Source organism: Echiichthys vipera (assembly GCF_963691815.1).
Source record: "Echiichthys vipera genome assembly, chromosome: 3".
NCBI lineage: Eukaryota > Metazoa > Chordata > Actinopteri > Perciformes > Trachinidae > Echiichthys > Echiichthys vipera.
The window spans coordinates 18,565,693-18,586,233 of NC_139828.1; the positions used below are offsets into that span (position 1 = coordinate 18,565,693).

Here is a 20,541-nt window from a genome sequence, read left to right on the forward strand (position 1 = left end):
CATCCCCTCTCTTTGTCTCAATCTCTCTCAGTGTGGATAAAAAATGTATGAGAAACTGACAATTTACATGCAAAGACTACAACCAACATTCAACCTTCATTGGCACCACTCAACAAGCACTTTACATCCAAGAGGTAAGGGAATGATAGGTGCTCTATGGAAATAAGCAAGAAGGACATGTACCTGTACACTAAAGGTAACCTTTCCCTCAAGCCCTGACAACATGGATCAGAATACATCTCTTTCAAACCTTGAGAGTCAAAAGAGAAGAGCAAAAACTGTCCCGTGGTCCTCATCCGAGACTCTCTGCAATACCGGTTCTCAATTATAGTTCAAGCTGCATGTGAAAAGTTGGTGCCAAAGGTTATTGCAACACCAGAGTTTCCTATTTGGCTCTGATGTAAAATTCCACCATAAGTTGACATCATGCCATCACCTTAAAAAAAATTTGAATGATTTCAATATAGAAAGGTGCAAAGAAAGAATGAAACCTTTGGAAAGTGCACTCACGTATATCTTCTTACAGGAGAGAGAGAGAGAGAGGAAGAAGAAGGAGAGAGAGAGAGAGAGAGAGAGAGAGAGAGAGAGAGAGAGAGCGAGAGAGAGAGAGAGAGAACATGATAGACAGAGAGACAGAGAGAGACAGAGACAAAATCCGTTTGAGAGCTGTCAAATAAGAGCTGAAAAAAAGACTTGAGATAAGACATAGAGGGTGATGACCACTGAATCTCCGCTCTTTGATCAGTCTATCGGAGATGTTCTGGACTCATTTTGGAATGACAAGACGGTGAGCCAATAACTGGTGAGCTGAGGGGGTGGTGGTCAAGGTTGAGAAGCTTAAAGCGGTTTAGCAATGGCCCCTTCTCTACTTTCTACCCCCCTACTACAGGCACCCTTTCTCAGACCACACCCATCTTTGAACTACCATTATTGTGATCTTGGCTAGACACCTGTAACGTTTCAAGACTGCATCATAAACAGTTGCAACACTATCGCTGAGACAAAATCTGGCCAGAGACACATAAACACCTGGCAAACTCCTGCCAGTTCACGCAACAATCGGTGTCTCCAGGACCACATTTTGCCATGATGACATAAACATCATCATGGTGTGTTTGTTTGTTTGTGTGTGTGTGTGTGTGTGTGTGTGTGTGTGTGTGTGTGTGTGTGTGTGTGTGTGTGTGTGTGTGTGTGTGTGTGTGTGTGTGTGTGTGTGCTTCATGCACAGTTGGGCTCCACTGCTTTCATCTCCATATTCATATTCAGAGGAAGTCATCTGCAGGATTTCTCCCACATGCTACAGAACTGCTATTGTGTCCTTTAAAAAATCAACATGATAAATCACAGCAACAAGTGTTTTTATTTTAACATGAGCCTCTCTTTCTTCCTGGAGTGAGAACAGCACTGGATTCAGCAGTTGCTACTTAAGCATGAAACTGAGAGATCTGGTTTGTTAGCCAGGCTTTCGGTGTCATTAAGGTGAACATTATTTTGGCTACTGAAATCGAATTGCATTCTTGCTGCTATTTTTCCACTTGAACGCGGTCCATGAAAAGAGAGAGAGAGAGAGAGAGAGAGAGTGATAGGGGAGGGCAGGGGACACAGAGAGAGAGTGGAGAGAGAGTGAGCAAGTGAGTGAACACTCCGGCTGAGGAATGCAAAAGGGAAAAGAAAGCTGAGGAGAAGAAAAACAAAGAGCAGAGCAGGAGAGAGAAAGAGGGAGAGGGAAAATCAATACCTTGCCTTGAAGAGAGGCCTACACCAAAGGTGCAATTATGCTAAATTCGTTTTGTTTACGCGGCAGCAGGCGGCGGAAATTTCACAACTGAGGGGGGGCAGAGCCAAATTAAAACATTACGACTCCAGGGTATAAAAACTCAGAACAAATTTATCCAGCATTCACCATCTCACCACACATTTTTTGGCATTTTTATAGGAACACAAGATGACATTAAGGGCAACAAAGGCCTCTATATTAAAGCTGTTTTTCTCTCTTTCATCCTTTAAATTGCTACTGGTCCAAAAATATAGCTTTATTTCTCTCTGGCAGTGCCTGCCTTAATTCACGTGGACCATTCCCTGCACGTTTGCCTCAAAAATGTGGGCATATACAGGATGCTATATTTCATAAGAAAGATAAGATAAGATAAGCCTTTATTAGTCCCACAGTGGGTAAATTTGCAGTATCATAGCAACAAAGGAGATAGTTAAGTAAAGAAGTATCAGTAAAAAGCAAGATATAATAATACATATGTACAATATGAACAGTAAAAAAGTAGTTAACAATAAAAAACAAAAGGTAAGGTGAAGTAAGTTTAGAATGGGAGGAATGTCTGGTTGATTTACCATCAAGGAGCAGGTAAACGTGACGTAAATGAGTAATCAACCCCAAACTCCTCCAGTAGAATTCTCAGTGACATCCATCATGTTGGTCTGCTGTGAACTGTGAATGTCAGAAGTTACTCTTCGTTTATGTTTACTATATTCCAATGGATTCTGGACGGTTCTTTGGTGTCCCCATGTAAAGGCTTTGACAATGGATTTTATTTTGGAATAAAAAAAAGAATCTGTATCTAACAGGCAGCTCCCAGGTGGCAACGTGTGGCGCTGGATAAATGTGAAGTCAGACAGTGCTTGTGTCCTCTGTATATCTTTCAAGCTAAATAAAAGAAATGGAAACAGAAGTCTTTCACCATGTTGGAAAAATACCAAAGCCCGTCGGGAGTATAGCAATAGCTGTCAGACTATATGCGGTGGTGACTGTGAAGCAACTGTATTCTTTACATTGTGTGGGATTTGAATGTGTCCAGGTTTAAACACCCACAACTCAGAATAGAAAAAAAGACATCCTACATCTTGCTTCAGTCTGGTCACTGCCATTATCCAGTCTTGACTAACACTGGCTCACACGTCATAAAATCTGTGTGCTTCAAGACCTACATCTGAAGACCATGTGACGGTGGTTGGAGCCTCAACGCGACAGCTGGGGTACCAAAAAACAACACGGCCACATGAAGGGTTGCAGTGGAGAAGGGGGTGATTCTTCTTGGATGCCATGCTACAACGCTGCAGAGTGCTAAAAACCTTTTGAGATGTTGCAAGTTGAAAGGGCCAAGGGTGCGAATATACTAAGGTTAGCTTGAGAAAATGCCTCCACACCATAGCACAAAGACATTCCAGTCAAAAAAGACCTTGAAATTGTCTACAGCTGTTTGCACTGGCCATCTTCAAAGGGTTCCGTCTTACTTCCCGAAGACAGCAATGTCATGATGCTAATCCAATCAACGGCCTTCTCCGAGGGACAGACTTGTGCGACAGCGTAAAGTCCCTGTTTGTTAAAACTGCGGCCTACCATGAAATCTGAGCCGACATGCCAGCACATGCCAGTGTGCTATTATGGCTATATGGTCAGTGCTGTGAGTGATATGCCCAGTGACGGTCTGCAAACTATATTACCCATCGTGCCAAATTTTCCGGTAACCACCACAGGCCACAATTTGAGAGAGGAAAAAGGGAGGGAGAAGTAGCAGTACATCCTGTCTAATGAAAGCTCCAAAGACATTTGCTAGCAGCAATGAGGAAACCAAAGGAAACATCAAGCGGCATCATCTGGTTTTTGTGTGTGTTGAGTGCCAGGTGATGAGACGGGTGCTGCTTGAAGATGAAAGCAGAAAAGAAGATACCTCACCTGATGTCAACAACACTAAGAATTTGACATGACATCACCCCAGAAAGATGATAAAAACACATCCTGGCAGATGATACCGCACCATGTCGCCATGTTTAGTTGATAGAAGAGCTCAAACAGAATCAAATGGGCCCGTAAAAATCCAAAGGCAACCCCTGAACTGGGGGATGGCAGGAAGAAATCAAATCTTGCCTGCATACAGCACTCAAGATCAACTTCTACCTTTATCGGCTACTATTTCCATTCGTAGCCTTTCGCACATTTTAACCCACCGCAGAGGTCATCCAAAGGCAGCGACTGCAAATGTAGAACTGTAGGCAGAAGGGGGGTGGGACACGGGTGTGTGCTTCATCACATTCAGTGCGTTTACATGCACATCAGTAACCTGAAAATTACCCAGGTTAAGGGCATGATAGGTGGCTCTCCGCCAACATACAGCTAGACTGAATGCAGTTTTTTTTCCGGTTCACCTTTGTCAAAATCACTAACAAACGACTTTTGTACAGAATTACGACCGAAACAGGTCTTCTTGGTAGTAATGTTACTTGCCGTTGCAAAGCCCTCCCATGGTTCAAAGGTAGCGCTCTATTACTGTTGTTTTTTCACATTGTTTTCAGTCCGTTGCTTCCTGGTTCATTCTATTTCCGGGTCAAAAGCCACTGCCGCGGAGGGGGGAGCATGCACAGACAAGAAACACGATAATAATCCGAGAACGCTGTTTACATGCGCAAATAATCTGTGAACTGAAGGAGTTCTCTAGGTTTGTTAACGGGGGATGAGAATACCTATTTTACCCTTAACCCGAATATAATCAGGTTTTTAAACTGCATGTAAACGCACTGACTACTTCATCCCTCAGGGAAGGGACAGGATATTAAGAAGAAGGGAAGGGGAGTATTCAGAGGGAGGGACGGGCTTCTCCTGTGGGGTATCCGGCCATATCCTTCCAATGTTTTCGCTCCCCTACAGTGCAATACGCTGACATGCTAATCAGTGAGTGGTACATAACAGCCCACCAGCAAAGAGGAGCATCATTAAAAATCTGATGAGGCACACATCAAAGAAAGGGGTTAAAACAATAGGTCCATCAAACTAGCAGCAGTTTTCTTTCTATAAACTGCTCACTATCACTGTAATAAAGTTTCTGTGTCAATTTCTCCTTTTCCCTCCCTTTTACTTTCATTTCTCTCTTATGCTTCCTCCCCCTTTGTTTTTTTTCTCCTTCTCCAGTCTCCTTCGTGACAGGGCTGGCAGCCTCACTCTCCTTCCTTCATTGCATCTACCCCCTCCTCATCCAAATTGTCCTCCTACTCCCTGCCTCCGTATATCTCTCTCTCTTTCATTCCTAGTCGAAAAAAGACCCAGCTCGTAAAGCGCGCACACACGCACACACACACACAAACACACACAGCATTGCTTTCCCTCCCTCCCTTCACCCCCCGTCTCACCACCCAGTGTTGTGTGCCCACGCTACCCACGCCAACAGGTCAAGTGCATGCAATCGCCTCAGCTAACAACCTGCACCGACTCAGATCAAGCCGGATCATGGCCTCTGGGTAAAAATATCTCGTGCGTTTGGCTGCTATTCAAAGCCAAAGTGCAAATTGACTCTGTGAGGGGGGTGGGGGAGTTACTTTGGAGTTCATTGGATGCCGGTGGGCAAAGACTCAAACTCTTAAGAAACATCTTGAGCACATCAGATCCAATCTACATTGTCAAAAATGAACAAAAGATTTTAAATTATGTTGCATCTTGTGTGGTTGGTGGAGGGCAAAGTGTCCTCCTGTTTGATATTCGAGAGTCAATTACATTGTTGTTTGGCCAGCAGATAAAATTGAAGCCAAGAGGAATAGGGGCCAAAGTCACCTTCAGAATAAGTGTGTGTGTGGGGGGTGGGGTGGGGTGGGGGTGCGCAGCCGGGTGCAAATGGTGGTGGTAGGTGAAAATAGGGGAAGATGTGAGGCTGTTTAGGAAACTGATGGATAGCTTGCCCCGAAACTGGTCCTTCACTGCCTGACCCTTATGGATGCATGGGACACGATTCTCCATTGTTAAACACTCACACAAAGACACAAAAAGGTTGAAGCTGTGAAAATAACACACAATTTCACATGCACAGATGGTTTCTGTTGCAAATACATGATGATCAAAACCTAATACAGACACATGCAGACAGTTGAGTATGTATAAAGTGTGTGTGTGTGTGTGTGTGTGTGTGTGTGTGTGTGTGTGTGTGTGTGTGTGTGTGTGTGTGTGTGTGTGTGTGTGTGTGTGTGTGTACACACAGACACACAGACACACACACACAAACACAATGCTGTTGCGGTTACTGAAGAGGACACCCTCCACTGTTTACAAGCTTGTGTGCCATTGCTCGCTACAGCTATTTAAGTGGAAAGTATCAAGTAGAGGATCCAATTACAATCATGGCTGAAAAAAATGAAAGGTGCTTGAACAGGCTAATAACTACTAAAACCCCTCTGCACAAACACGACCAAACTTGGTGTACACAAGCAAAAGCTCATTTTCCATGGTATGCCACACATTTTTCAATGTGCATCCCTTTAATCTCATTGACATCAAAGTCATTAGCAGACAGATAGTTAGAATTGGTGCATATTTGTTTTTCACAGACTTGGAATGCGCATTTTAAGCAGGTGTGGTGGCTTCGGTAACTGTTCTAGCAAGGCTGTGGACTTCAACTAGTGATGAGTCTTACTCGTGAACCACATTGAAATCCCCCCTCTTAACCATAAACCACAGGGGTCAAAACTCTCCAACCATGACTTCACACGCAACTGACGCTCTCTGGATTCCATCTCTTTAACAAAAGCAAAGCCCCAGACCACCACCAAGCATCATCTGCAGTCCTCTTTATGTGGATACGCACAAGATCACGCACACACAGCCGTGTAGGCCCCCCGCACGCTGTCAAGAGGCAAAGAAACACACACACACACACACACACACACACACACACACACACACACACACACACACACACACACACACACACACACACACACACACACACACACACACACACACACACACACACACACACACACACACACACACACACTCATCTTAGGTCACAGAATCCTTTTGACAAAGTATCTACAGTCCCGTTTTATATGCTGTAAATTCTACACAAAGGAGAGGAGGGGGGAGAAATCAGTACATTTTGCGTGAAATTCCCGCTTTGAAGTGAGTGATGAACTCGAAGTGAGGGAAAATAGCTGACTTCAAAGAACGGCCCAGGTTCCTCAAGGTTCCTCTTGGCTTCTTTTTTATAAACATACTGTTAGACTCCACTCCGCCTGAGAGGCTTAATGTTGGCTGTCAGTGTGCAAGAAGCATTTTAGCAAAAATGTTACAGCTGAAATTTCCTCCAAATGGGTTAAAGTCTCTGCTTATTGCATTGAGATAAAAAAAAAAAATCATCTTCCTCTCCCCTCAGCGCTCTACCATACCACTATTATACAGAATAACTGTAGGACCAAGCACATTTGTTTAACTTCTTGCTTTGTGTGTGTGATCAAGAATTTCTATTGTCTTCTAATAATTTCGATGCAAGCACAAGCATATCAGCTTAATGCTTAAAATGTTAAATTAAAATATAACTACGTCAAACAGGTCAGCTTCTTCGGGAAGCACATGATGTCTTTCCTACCAGATTTACTAATTTCAAAAGTCTGTTTTAGGGGCAAAAGCTGCCCGAGACTGCATTATGTTTTACCAAAGCCCTACTGAAAATGCCAATACCCAAGAAGAAAAAAAACATAACAAACTGCTTTTGACTGAACAGAAATATAACACTCCAGCTCATGTCTGATCTCTTAAGTTCTCTTTTAATATTCAGATCTCATATGACAGAAACAAAAGGCAAAGGCCACCATCAATCCTGTACAAAGCTGCCTTCTTTCTTTCTTTGAATATCTGCCTACACTGAAGCCAGGCTGTCCTTCGTAACGCATGCCATTCCCAGGCAATTCTCCCAAAGGCGTCAGCCAAACAAGACCCCTCTGTGATTTACAATGGAGGGGCCCACTTCATTATTAACTCATAGGCTCAGCCTGGGGGCCAGACCATTACCTCCACATGGGGGTAGATGCCACAGGCAGCGGTTGGTCTCTCTGTGTTGTAAAACAACACGTTGTAAAAATGATAGATAAGGTATGTAAGTGCAGGCTCTGGGCAAACTGAGTCCTTGGTGTTCCTGAAACATTGCTAAACGTGAGCTTTGTGGTTGACCAAGGCCTCAATCATTGTATAAAGCAAAACTGATCATTTAATGTGATTATTTGGAGAAACTGAACACATATGCAATATAAAATCTGTCATTTGGTGGATGCTTATCCAACGTGTTTGATACTACCGTGAATGTGTCAATTTTTTGAATGAGACCCTGAGATCTATGTGTCAGAATCTACTCAGTATGCTACAGAAGAAAAAAAAAACCTTTACCTACAATTGTGGTACTTTTTTTGCACTATTGAGTCACACAGGTCTATACTCCATTTTACTGCAATGTACCTCATACTGCTAGGCTATAATCAGAACATCAGCAAACCTGGTGCTGTGCAAACGAGCTAACTAAAACTGTGTTAGATGGGCAGATAAATGATCTTGTTGGCTGGAACAGTAGTTCTAGCCAGGCCAGTTAGGATATCTCCTTTGGCATCAAATCCTCTCACAGCCCTGGCAAAGGCCTCACTCGTGGCAGTTGGCAAGTGGGGGGGGGGGGCGGCCATCTTAGTGATTGCAGAATTGGGAGCACCCCTGTGTGCCTAAAAGACAGTTTGGCTGTAGTTTAAAAAGCCACTAAACCCCAATCTGTTTCTTTCTATTTTTTCCTTTATGCTATATCCCTGGAGGGCACTGGTTCAAATTCATTAGCGCTCCTTTATCTCCATGAAAATGGGAGACCCTCTGCTTTCCATCTACCTCCTGTTTCCAAGCTGCAGTCTCTATATCCCCCCTGCCTGTACTTCTCCTCCTTTTTCTCTCGCTCACTTCTTCCAACTCTTTCACTGTCCTCTCTGCTTTCATTGTTTCTGTCTGTCCCTTGTTTTTACACTACGCTAACCCAGGGGCAAGTATAGTGGCTGTGAACAGCAACTCCCATTTCCATGCCAGACCTGCTTTTGTCTTCCCTTCTGTCTGTCCCTGTCCTCCACCCTGTTGAGACTACAGATTGGGGGCTACAAGAGGACAAATGTCATAGAGGTTGCTTTGGGGGGGGATGGATTTATCTCCAGATACTCCCTACCCATCCCTTTGGCTAAAAGACAGACTCACAGCAGTAGACCTGGAGCATCCTTGCCTGGTTTCAAGCCTTTAGCTTTGCGCTCACATTTTAGCGTTGTGGCTGACACTTTTACTTAAAATAACTTATAATTAGCAGGCAAATGATGCAGATGGTGCTTTTTTTCCTCAAGGACACTCACTGGGCATCACTGGGATCAAACACTCAAATATGTTCTTGTAACTCTTACCGCCGGATAAGATACAGTTTCCAAGAAACTGTATCTTAGAAGCATAAGTTTGTATTGAAATATTTGGTTCTTTTTGCAACTGTTTGGTTTTCTCAAGTATGATTCTCTTTCTGCTTCCTGACAGTCTTCATCTAGGTATATGATGTCCCCTATCTCTGAAGTGCATTTCCCTTCTAGTTCCCACTTGGTGGCATCAGGCTGCAGAGCAATCAGAGCAAAACGGGCTTCCGCTTCCCTCTGTGTCAACACTATCTCCCTGTATCAATGGTAAATAGACAGACTCTGATAACAGCCTTTATTTATTTCCCTTTTAAAAAATCCATCTACTTTACTCTTACTCTGGTTGCCCACTTCCCTCTTTCACTGGATAAACTAACAGGTGAGTGCTTACATTTTTCACTTCATACGGGAGGGATTTAAACAACACTTTTAGAATGTGCAAGTGGTGGCTCAGCATCCAGGAAATTCCCACAAGACTAGTGGCTATTGATGAACAAAGCTTTTTCAGGGATAATGGAGATTGTATGGTTACAAGACAACTAAGTGTTTGTTCATTTGATTCATGTCTTAGTATTGATCGGAGTGACAAATCAGTTTGTTCCACCACTCATGTTCTAAGATGGACATCTGAATGTCAGACATGCTTCATACAAACTGGGACATCCCCGGCAAGGCCAGGAACACAGATGGCAGATTTGACTGGGTAACAGTGACCCTCTCACAGCAGGGGGTTGATGAGTCTCCATAGTGACCCTGTTGACATGTTGTTTCTGAAAACTTTTGTGAGACCAAATCAGCTGTCCCATTGTCTAGTGACCACCTGGCCTTGCGTCTCAATAAGCCTTAGCAACAAGTCAGGCACGTTTTTAAATTACAAGACTTGAAAGGCATCTATTTCTTGTATCTAAACAGTGACAGTGAGTACTCATATGATTCACACTATGCTACTCTGCTCTTTTCTGTCACATACCACTACACATATCTAACAAAAACACAAAAATAAAAAGTGGTTTAGTGTCCATGAGAATCTTCCCCCTGGTACAAAGCCAGAAGGAAAAAAATTAAATCTCCAAAACTATTATCCTGCCATAAACAAAATGGTGACAGCGGCAAGGGGGAAACCCCCCACCCTCTGGTAGTGCTAATCTCCCTTACCGTGGCTGGTAGCTCTGATTGCTATGTTGTCATTCTTCTCCTAGCCTCCATCACTTTTTAATCAGGATTATCTTCTCTGACACTGAGACTCAAGAGTTAATTAGGGGTACAGCCTCTGCAGGTGCTGAAGCCCTATTGGAATTGCTCAGATTGTTTTCATTCTTCTTCTGCTCTAAATATATTTTATCTCTTATCTCTATAGTCTTAGAGCCAAATCTAGAGAAACTACATACACTAACCTCATGGTAGCACAATTTGATGTGTTGGTCAATACTTCAAACAACCTACAAAAAAATATACTGTGTGTGTGTGTGTGTGTGTGTGTGTGTGTGTGTGTGTGTGTGTGTGTGTGTTGGGGTCTTAGTTAAATGCTGCAGTGTCAAGATTCTTTAGAGTATCATAAGTTGTTGCGGTTGTGAGTTTATTTTACCATGTACTATAAAGCAGCCTATTTATATAAATAATAAAACAAATGTCAGGGAAACGACAACATTTAGAAAAAGAAAACGCCAGGTTGCCCACTCTGTTTCCTGTCAGCTGGAATACAGTGGAGAGTGCCTGTCTTAGTTTTCATTCAAATGTCACCTTCTAACTTCCCAGGGGCTGGGGAAGGTTTTACTCTCCACCGTGATGCACTTGACAAACCTTTCTTCCCCCTCTGAGAGACAAGCTTGTGATGCACAGTGAGAAAGTGAGGAGAAACGCAATGCGTTTTGCTTCTGGTGCCTTCCCTCTCTCTTCTTTCTCTATTACGCACCACTGGTACTCTGTCATTTGTGTTTCCAGACTGGAGTACATGGGCTTTGTTTCCATTACACTGAAAGATGAGGCACCATGGTGTCTGAAAAGGCACCAAGCCTGCCGGAGTTGTAATTACTGGGGAGGCCTTATGATTGGGCTTTTGGAGGGGGTTTTATTGTAGTGGGGGAATGATTGCAGCTAGCCAGACTATAAATGGAGAGGGTAAAGTGAGAACAACACCTAAAGAACGGTGTGACAACCAGCGTCTTCTATTAAGAGAGAGGATGGCGTCATCTGCATACAAAGTGATCATCACCAGCTCAGAAAGCCCAACCTGGCAGTGCTGCTTTATTCCCAGGGATGCACAGGCAGCCATTTTCTGTGGTGGCCCACATAGTGATTCTGCGCCATCTCTCATAAACCAGGACGCGTATCCCCTGATGCATAGGGATGAACAATCAGCCTGACAGGCAGGTAGTTACTCCTTCTTAACCCCGGCTAGTGCTGAGTGATGCAACAGAACGGCAGCCCCCCTGCCTTTCATATCCCCAGTCTCCCACTCCCTCAGTCTCCTCTCCTTTCTCTACCCTTCCTTGCTCTCTCCCTATCCCTCTTTTTCTCCCTAGCCTCCTATTTCTCTCACACTCCCTATCTTCATTATTCTCTTTCCTCTTTTCCCCTTACTCCACTGTCCTTCCTCTACTCCTATTCACTGCCCCCCCCCCCCCCCCCCTCTATCTCTCTCACTCCCGGAGGCCCATGTTTCCTTGCTTGCAATACACACAATTACTTCCATCCATCAATTATCTGCTTACTCCTCTTTAGTTAGCCCACTTCCCTTTCTCCACTCTATGGCAACAACCCCCACTATCCTGCATAGACATGTTTCTTTGCGACCCCCATCTCTCACCTCCCACCCCTCAGGGCAGCTGAGTGTACCTCCCCACACGCTTGTTCGCCTTCCCCTTCTACTCCCCCCCCCCCCCCAAAAAAGCTTGCCCCTTCTGCAGCCCCTCCTGTTAACAGATGTCCTTAAAGTTTGGGTGAGGGTGTGCATGTGTGGAGAAGGCAGGAACAAAGACAGAGGGTGGTGGATTGGGGGGCAAACGGATGGGTGGTTGTGGGGGATCAGCTGAATGGGCCAAGCCACCTTGTCCTTGGCTTTCTGTGTGCGCACAATGGAGGACCATCACATTACCAGCTTGTCGAACAAAAATACATACACACAAAACCGCGCACCTCTCTTAATGATATAATAATTTCACACTGAAACAGCAAGTTGGGAAAAACTCATGTTTGGTGTGAATTACTCAAAGTTGGCTATTGGACCGGTGTCTGTAACCACGATTTTATGAAGGCCAAACACTGCTTTGACAGTCTTTTCAACCTTAAATATACTTTTCCTAACAGGATTTTGGAGCCAAGGTCATTGACTTTTTTACATAGTAAATGCATGGATGAAAAAAAAACTGTAAAGAAAGTGGTATTTGGCACAATTTGGAAAAGCTCCCAAGCTGCTTTTAAATACAACACTGCAATCAGACACCAAGTACGTCTTGTTTACTGTATTTGTGAGTTAGGGTGGGAAACAGCATTGGCAGTGTTCTTTTTCCTTCATTTCACATCACATTGTTGATTATAGGTGCTCTTACGTAAATGTGGCATGCATACCGTTAATATAGTGAATATACAGTCTTGTATATTCGGAGCTCCCCCCTTCGGCTCGGCTCGCTAACAGAGAGCTACCTGCGTGCCGAACGACAACATGAAAGCAGAGCTTGCAGACTTCCACCTGTCATTCATATCCCAAAACTTTACTAATTTAACTAATGTTTGTTCTTACAAACATGACCCCCCCCCCCCCCTTAACCATGAACTTCCTTGTGACCTCAACACCGAGGTACGTACCGAACCCTGACTTTAGTGAACCGTTACACCCCTAGTGTACAACACCTTATGAGGTGCTCAAAATATAGTTTTGTAATGTACATTGTATTTGAATATGTAATTTGAAGCTGATGCTTTCTGCAGAAGGTAGCCTAATATTATTAAACCAACCAAAAGACATTGTGTGTATTGGAACTTTTATTTTCATCACAATTTTTGGGGTAAATATTCCGTTATTGCATCTTGATTTACAGATACACGGTTCTATAAACAGGCTGGTGTGGGCCATCTAACAGGCTGCATGAGCAGCATTTAAATGAGCTAAATGCAACCTGTTTGAACCCTTTGGGCATAAGAATGGGGCCCTTATCCCCCTCCCACTACTGCATGTCTAAAACCTCGGAGGGGTCAAACTACCAGGGCGCAGGGCAGCCCTTCGTGCCAGACCTAGTTTGCAAAGAGGAGGAGGAGGCAGACACCCCAGGGGAACCTCTGTGCGTCAATCTGGGGGAGGCCAGCTGGTAATCACACTTAACATAGGAGCAGCCCAACAGTAAGCATCAGGAGACGACAAGAGGAGATGCAGACAGTGAGACAGGATCAGACTCATCCATTTGATTCTTGTCCCAGACGGGGTGTTAATTACTTCCCACCATGAAACACCAGTTCATATTAACTCCATAACCATAAAGAGGATGGGATCAGGGCCAGAGGGAAAGGAGAGTGAATGGATGTTTGTGCTAGTACAGCAGTGTTTGGGATAGTTTCCTCTCAGGCTTTAACAAACTATGCACCATGTTTGTTGAAGTGTGCTGTATCTTGGGGGAGTCAGAGCAGGGTGAATGCGGGAGTAGGAGGCATCAACAGAAGGTCTGCTACCACTCAGCGTCAAAAGCAGATTACTGTCACTTCATCAGAAGGAGCTGGAGCAAATCATTTTTGTAAAACCTGGAGGTACCAAGGGAACGGGCAGGAGGCTGGGGAGGTGACAGTGTGTTGATGTATTCCCCAAGGCTTTACGAGATAGTCTGGCAGGGATTAGTGGAGTCTCTGTGTACGAGGGGCTACCTTCACTTCTGCACACAATGACTTGACGACTGCAAATACTCTGATTAAGGCTCTTCACTTTATATGTGGCTAATCTGAGGTGATAAAGGAGAAGAAAAAAAAAAGAAATATATTAATCTCATTTGTTTGCAGTAAAGACACATTTAAGATCTGACCAAACACTGACAACAACAGAAATGCAATATATGCAGTAATTTCCAGGAAAAAAAATAAGCAACCCAGATATTAAAAAAATAAAAAATAGCATATGGACCCAAACTGGAGGTGTAGGAGGAAGAAAAACAGAGTGACAGAGATGAAAAACCAAGAGAGAAAAACACCAGAGGGGCCTGACAGTCAGCCAAGATGCAAGGTGGAGTTTAACTCAGCTAGTGATAGATCATTCCTGTTGCGTTCATACACATAACCGTAGCATCGTCTTATCTAGTTCCTGCCTCTCAAATTGTGTCACCTCTGCCCAAAACCATTGCTGGCTTGTTTTTGGACTGCTGACCTTTTTGAGTTCAGGAGAGCTGGTGTGTAAATATGACATTTGGGTGCTGCCAGGAGGGTCACAGCCATTTCTCACCTCCAACGAGGTCCGCTGAGGACAGGGCTACCACTTTTAGATCCAAGGCAACCAGCAGGGGGTTTCTGAGTGAGTGGTCAATATTTCCTCTGCCAGACACCTGGTTCATGTTTTCTACCCCTATGGCCAGGGTGAAAAATGTAGGTCTATGAAGTGAAAATGACCCACCGTTCTTTATCTAAAGTGCCTCACAGTGCATATTCAAACTGGAAGGCTCCAGTGACTTTAAGGGCGCACTCACACTGTCGTTCTGTACCGGGCCAAAACCAGTTTTTCAGCTAAAGCCTAGTACCTTTAAGCAGTGTGAGTGCACCCGCTCCGTATGCACATGTACGAGCACGAGCGTGCGCACGTGTACGAGCACGAGCCCTACGGCGGTAGCGTTATGTGCGCCTGTTCGGACATAGTAAATAGAAGGACGGACCATGCGCGGACATTTGGGGCAAGTACCCTAAAGCCCGGGGCGCGGTGCGGAAGGACAGTGTGAGTGTGCCCTCATATACAAAATCATGTTTCAGTCTTAAGGGCTGTAACAATTACCGTAATTTCCGGACTATAAGCCGCTACTTTTTTCCCTCGTTCTGGTCCCTGAGGCTTATACAACGGTGCGGCTTTTCTACGGCTTACGGTAACCAGGGGCGCGCACTACCGAGGATGCGCGAGACCGAGGCAGACATCAGGCGCCAGGTAACGAGAGCAAAACAAAGAGTAGGAGAGCTTCAGCGACAGTTTGCGCGAAGGAAGTGTTCATGCAAACACCCTCAACATGGAAAACAAACGGAGAAGTGCATATGATGCTGCTTTTAAGTTAAAGGCAATCGATCTGGCTGTCAAAGAAGGAAATAGAGCTGCTGCACGTACCCTTGACATCAATGAATGGCTGGTTATTTTGATAACGTAAACGGCCGCGGGACTGCACTTTTACTGCCGTGTTACAGGCGAGCACTTTGTATTACTTTGCACCGTTGTATTATTTGTACTCTGCACGAATGCTGTTCGCCATGTCAAAGATGTGAAAGTTTGATTGAATGATTGAAAGATGTATTGTTAATAAATGGGACGCTTTGCGTTCCCAAACAGTCATCTCTGTCCCGACAATCCCCCCCGTGGTAGCAGGAACCCCTATATACTACGGTAATTACACATCAAAACGCCTGCGGTTTATAGTCGGGTGCGGCTTTTATATGGAGCAATCTGTATTTTCCCCTAAATTTAGCTGGTGAGGCTTATAGTCAGGTGCGCTTTATAGTCCGGAAATTACGGTACTTTTCATAATAGAAAAAACTCCACTGCTCAATTCCCGAAAGGTCATTCCTTTTCTTGCTGTTGCCAATAGTTGTTCTTGGAAATGTAGGAATCCAACAATATTGCACCGCAGTTCACTACTATAATGCATGTAATATTATTCATATTAGTCAACACTGTAAGAGTAGTGCACGTCATCTGACTAATGTTTGAAGTAAATGCAAATGAAAATATTATGGATAACTAAGGCCACAAACCAATTAGTTCCAGGATTCTAGCTGACTCTAGCTCTCGTGTGGTTTTAAAGTATACGAGTACAATAAACTATATTACATAATATCATCATAAAGCATTGATAGTCAGCGGAGTCTCATAACTAATGCATAACAGCCGTATCAAGAGACACAGTATTTACTTCTTTCTATAGGTTTTTATACACATGCAACAATGTTGTAATTTACCTTATCTTTCCATCGTCTGAATATCGGCTTTTATTCTAGGAAGTTCTTATATGTTACTTTCATTGAGTGTTTCCCCTTTCTGGTTACATGGTAATAAAAGAAAAGTGCATAACAAGAGATGGCTAATCCACAAATCAAAGAAGAGAGGAAGGGGCACTTTATAAGACACACTGTCTCCTGTTTTCAAAGCCAGACTAATTGCACCTTGTGTCGCTGAAAGAGCACTGATTTAGCACTTGGAGCATATTAAAATGAATAAACACAATTAGCTGTGAGAGTGCAACAGCGCCTCTGAACAGCGCACATTTCTCTCTGTGATGACAGTCACTTCAGACCAGCTGTTATTAACTGCGTTGTCGCATCAAGTGCGATGGGACTAATTGCAAAGCACTTGATGCCACCAAAATGCTCCTAATTTGAATTTGAATAAAATGAACAGGGCACTGGGTAGTAAAATAAGAACTGTGTGCAATTGTAGGCCTAAAAGCCTTAAACAAAGGGCTTGGCATATATACAGTAAATGTGTCCTGTTTGCTGATAAATGTTTTGCTAGCCTCATGACTGTCAAACATTTTATAACCAAACAATGTTGGGAATTTAAGTAGGGTTGTAGGAAAATATCTATACATGAGTATCGCAATATTATGTTTTGTGATACTGTATTGATTCTCAAAAACACTATTGATTTTTTTAATCAACCCTCTGAGGCCAAGCAACAGATAGTTTTCCACCCCTTAGCGTCCCCAAGTGGTATTGTTGGTGCTGCTTCTGGCAAGGGAAAAACTAGCACGACCATTTTCAAAGGGGGTACTGTGACCTCTCACCTCAAGATATCAAAATGAAAATGCGTTATGTTGGTAACCACGAGTATCCCCTTAAAAGATATGCCCACTGTAGGCTAATCCCTTGCAGTTTTTGGCAGTATAAAAATGTCGTAATGTATCTTCATCCAAATGACTCCCTGCTTACAGTATTGCAAAATATTGAATCATAACCCCTGTATCATTATATGTATCGCATCGCCATATTCTTTCCATGAACAGCCGAAAAACAGAGTCACAGTCATTTAAGAGATAACAGTAATTAATAAGAGTTTATCAATCATTGTTACAGGATCAATCATATACATGCATGTGTTTTGGAGAACGTGTAACTTTTGCATATGGCTGTGATCTCATTTTGACACTCATTTTTTACTGGTTGTAAGTTTCAGTTTTAGTGCAGCATCTGGAAAATCTCTAATGATAAAAGGCTCTTAAAGTATCAAGATTCCTGCTTGCTTTGCATTGATTGTATATCAAACTGTCAAAAATGCACTTGATGTTAAGAACCCAGTAATGCAAAAACAGCATAAAACAGTCAGAATGATGGCAACTTCTGAACTCTCCCGACTTTGAATAGCTTCCAGTTAGTCCGTGAGGCCTGTAGCTATCTAGAATCTCCCTTTCTTTTCCCCTTCGATCCCTTTAAAAATGAAAGAGAATACACCCTTCTGTCGAGGTAGGGGGAATAAAAGAAAACAGCTCAAAAAGTAATAATTGCAAAGGAAATGAATTTCAAAACCCTGAGGAGGACACTTCTTTAAGACCTCCACACTTGGGGGGGGGGGGGGGGGGGGGGGGGGGGGGGGCATCATATCCGGGGCACAATTCAATTAGCTTTCCTTCCAAGTATAGGGAAAGGAGCTCAGAAATCAAAAGTTTTGTCCAATAAAAGAAGTTTTCAAGGATGTAATGTTCTCACTGCTCCCTCCTCCTTCACTATTCATTACCACTGATTACAAGCTTGCCACTCACAAATGCATCGATCTGCCATTTCTACAGACAAAACATAAATAAGTAAGTAAAATTAAATAAAACAGCACCTTGCTGATGCAGCTGTGACAGACACGCCGGTCATGCTTAGCCGCCTGTGCCTGGCAGCTTATCCTTGGCATTTTCATTGCCTTTTGTCTTTTTTACCCAGTTATTTGACAGTGATCAGGGGTGATAAATTGTTCAATTAAAGCCACATTAAGAATCCAGAACACACTTGACGCACAGCCTCTTGGTATACGTGTTGTCCAATTACTCTGAAGGACAAGACTCCTTCTTGCTACTGACAATCAACATGTGACTCTCATCATAAGACAAATGGGTTTATTTATACAACCCAGCAGGCTGATTGAATACTGGAGTGCAAGACTGATGATTTGGAGTTACAACAGAGGTAAAAACTGAATTTCCATTACAAATGGAAACGTGGTTCAACTTTTTTTTTTCTGGCAGAATCGAACAGAAACAAATTTCTTCTCTGGCAGGTTGAAAGACTGTCTTAAGTTCACCAGGATTTTAAAAAGGTGCAACAAAGAAAAATAAAAATTGCTAGCTGATATGTTTAACTGAATTCACTATCTTCCTTCTGCATTGTCCAGCTAACTCAAGGATGACCCTTCTTTTTGTTATAAAACCAAGAGTTTTTGAACTTGTCTGATCAGGGGGCCGCTGTAAATTAAGTGCTTTTTTAATCTTTTTTTGGCTTGCAGTTGCTCTTGGGGGTGAGATGGTGTGTGTGTGTGTGTGTGTGTGTGTGTGTGTGTGTGTGTGTGTGTGTGTGTGTGTGTGTGTGTGTGTGTGTGTGTGTGTGTGTGTGTGTGTGTGTGTGTGAGGGGGGGGGGTGCCTGGGGAAGGTTTAGTCTAGCATGTTCTGATAAAATTAACTTCCATCGCGATTCAAATTGGACTGCTGCAGCCTGCTGTGACAAAAAAGAAGAAGAAAAGCCATAGCCTAGGGCTGTATCTAAACTTCCCAACACAATCAGACAAAAGTTACTTCTCAGGGCAGACAATTACCCTTAAGAAAAATAAGTAATGGTGAAAAATTAAAAGGATATTGGACTGTACAAACATTGGAGAAACTGCTTAAGCTCTATGTTATACAATTGTAACAAAAACGACTCCAATTAAAACTCCACACAAAGCTCATCACAGCAAATACAAAGCATCTGTAGCATTGCTATCCACAGTGTAAGACAGGATAGAAAAAAAGCTCTCAGGCATAATTTATGGGAACTTTGCAGTGATTATTGATGCAGTGATTTACCCTTTTTATTAGTAACATGAACTGTTTCTGGACTATGGCTTAGCACTGCTAGTGGGCAACGTTAACCCTGCAACAAATCAGCAGAATATGCACACCAAGTGGCTGAAATCTACTTGCCTAGATGTTTTCCGATGCAAAATGATGTGAATCAAACTCTCACCAGAATGGAGGCTCCGGTGTTAAGTCTGGGGGGTCCTGAACCACTAGGGACAATATCATTGACAGCAATCTTCCTTAAACGCGAAGAAGTATTAAAAAAAAACTACAGTCATGGCAAATAAGTTTCCCCTAAAACACATTCAGCACAAGAGAACAGCAATAGGCTACATTCTCTTTCTTTTTTTTTTCCCTCAGCAGACTGAGATCAACTTGCATGAAAAAAAGACACTCGGTAGATTTAAAAAAAAAACGGTCCAGCGTTGTGGCAGAGTTGAAAACGAGTTGCAAAGTGTATTTATTTCCCTCATAATACATTTAACTTAATTCTAAACCCAAATCAAGCATTTCAAGAGTTAAGAAGAAGAAAAGTTGTGAACTTACTTCAACGGCGTGAGAAAAGTATTACTGAAAGTAGCCCCCTAGTTGGTTTACGGGGGACAGCTTTTAAAATCCGTATTCTTTGTGGGTGAACCGTCGTATTCCCTCAGAAAAAAATCGTTTCTTCGAATCCCCGCCGGTAGAAAAAAACGCTATATTCCACTTTCTTGAGCAGCATAACAGTCACTTGTTAACGGAGGGAGCGAGTATAAAATATTCTATTATTCCCAGTTTGTATTCCTTCCCCCAGGATCTGACGCTCCGAGCCAGAAGCTCCTCGGTGAAAGAAAAATAAAATACCCTATAGTAATCCGTGCGCGACACCGCCGCGCGCGGTCCTCGAAATGTATCTCTTTATTGGTGTCTCTCGTTATCTCCGCGTCCCAGGTTTTTCGGATCCTTTCTTCCTAAATCCACCTCGTATGGACTGGGGGTTGGGATACAGGAGTCAAATAGCCCCCTTCTCCCTCCCCTCTTTGCAGTGAAAAAAAAAAATACGGAGCCTTGTGCTGCGTTCAATGCCACCTCATAAACCTCGTCTCTTGACTTCTCATCGTAAATCCTACCGCTTGATGCGTTCGTGCTCGTTTAGTCGGAAATCATAACACAATG

At 43.3% G+C, this 20,541-nt stretch overlaps 1 protein-coding gene across 7 annotated transcripts in view; it reads right to left on the reverse strand.

The window, feature by feature from the left end:
- Nucleotides 1-20,541, reverse strand: part of ptprsa (protein tyrosine phosphatase receptor type Sa) — a 239,391-nt gene that overhangs the window by 155,883 nt on the left and 62,967 nt on the right. For 6 of the 7 annotated variants that reach the window (XM_083940546.1, XM_083940548.1, XM_083940544.1 and 3 more), the window contains exon 1: nt 19,933-20,336. The exons of the other annotated variant lie outside the window; for it this stretch is intronic. The gene's annotated coding sequence lies outside the window, so the exon portion shown is untranslated. Of the gene's footprint in view, nt 1-19,932; nt 20,337-20,541 lie in introns of those variants that run through there. 7 annotated transcript variants of the gene reach the window in all.